This window comes from Nematolebias whitei, chromosome 14 (genome assembly GCF_014905685.2).
Source record: "Nematolebias whitei isolate Nwh7 chromosome 14, NemWhi1, whole genome shotgun sequence".
Classification (NCBI taxonomy): Eukaryota; Metazoa; Chordata; class Actinopteri; order Cyprinodontiformes; family Rivulidae; genus Nematolebias; species Nematolebias whitei.
In genome coordinates, this window is record NC_056511.1 from 1,036,051 (window position 1) to 1,037,955 (window position 1,905).

The 1,905-nt window shown below is 38.2% G+C and overlaps 1 protein-coding gene across 1 annotated transcript in view; it reads left to right on the forward strand.

Moving 5' to 3' along the window:
* chm (CHM Rab escort protein) overlaps nucleotides 1-1,905 on the forward strand; it is a 30,325-nt gene that overhangs the window by 8,078 nt on the left and 20,342 nt on the right. The gene's annotated exons all lie outside the window — the stretch shown is intronic.

Here is a 1,905-nt window from a genome sequence, read left to right on the forward strand (position 1 = left end):
GGAACATACAATGATGACAACACATAGCACTTTATTTATTATTTATTATTAGATAAACCACAATTGTTGATTTTCTTCAGACAGACTGTTTTTTCTTGTCAGCCTTGAGTCCTGCTGGAACTTCCTCTTTCCACAATGACCAGATTTATGGGCATTCCTCTCCAGTGATCTGCATTATGAGTCTCCTCAAGGTCGATCCCACATTCTGTCGAGTCCTAGAAGCTGCAGGTGTCCTGTGATTCTCACAAATCATCTCCATCTTACAGTTTAGCTTGTTAATCAGCTGATTTTGAGTCCTCATAGCATGAACCAAACTCAGACAAGGAGCTTGTCATGACTGAAACTGCTGCCGATGTCTTCCAGCTGATACAACAGAGGCCCGCTGGTGCCAAAGGTCAGAACCCCTGCTGTCATAAATCCAAAATATAAATATCTTCAGCGTCCTCCTGAGACAGGACTGAAAGACACATCAGATGATCTCTGATTTGCTCCGCAGTGTGAGTCTCAGTAGAACATGAGGGTTCTCCAGGACCCAGTCGTTTTTTGAAAGTCCAGCTCGTCAGATCCATAATAGTGTTTTTTGTTTGGGAGGTGTGTACTAGGAGCTCCAAGACAATGTTGGGAATAAATAACCTTTGATGATAAATGGTGGATAATAACATAATATGGACTGGTGAATATCAATCAACCTTTATTTCTACAGGTAAATCCCATTGAGCCTCGAGGACTCATTTACAAGAGAGACCTGATTTAACAAAGAAAGATGACAACAATGGACAACAGCAACAACAATAAACAGTTATAAAAATCATACTACAGTTTTTTTTTTTTTAACAAATAGGATGGCTAAAAGGAAAAAGGTAACAAAACAAAAAACAGCTAGATTCCAAGACAAATGTAGAAAACTAAAAACAGGAACATGTCTGCATTGGTCCCTGCCAGGAGTCCAACAGATTCTTAAAGACACTTAGAGAGGTCAAAGGTCGAGAGCTTCAAATCTTTTTGTAAGATATTCCAGGAAACAGGAGCGGAGTAGGAGAAGGCCCTTATATATATATATATATATAAGGTTATAAGGTTTAATATAAGGTTTAATTATGAATTATGGAAAATAGATAATATAAAGATGGCTAGAATTTCTGTTAGATGTGTCCATAAGCCAATAGATAATATCTTTTCAAGGACTGTTAACTTTAAAATCAAACCATGACACTTTCTGCTGTCTGTAGGAAATAGTTACTTATTTCTAATGAGGCCTTTAATGAGGTAAGGTAACTGAAATTAAATTGTAGCTCACATCATCTGAGTGTTTGTGGGGATCATAAAATAATTTATAATAAGTGAAAGAGTAGCTTAATAGGTCAGAGCGACCCTGGCTCTTAGTGGAGCAATCTAAAGACTAGATTATGTCCTAAGTTACCGGGAATAATTAATATTCTCACAGCCTTTGTGAGATCCTGTGTGGCTTGGTGCTGATTATGTGTCATGTACTCAGTAGAAAGAGAGGACAGCTAATGTGTGCCTGGTAGATGGGACAGGGACTTCACAGAGTCTGTAAGGTGTTTATTGGACAGGAATTGAAAACAGGAAGTGTCACTGGGTGGAGAAAACTATAAATGTGGGAACAGATTTGAGACACGTCAGAATTGTACAGAGGGTCCCTCGATGTAAGCTAAAATATAAATATTTATACAATTCTCTCTTGTTCACACATTTTTAAGTCTGTAAAAATAAAGATGTTGTTTAATTCTGACATAAACGTGTGTTCCAGCCGAGCAAACGATCCGGGCAGGGGAGAGGAGGAGAGATCTTTGTTTCCCCTGACGACAAACAGAGCACAGAAGCAGGAGGAAAAGTTCCTGATAAAGTACCTGATGAAGTACTTTTTAAAGTACATCTTTAAAG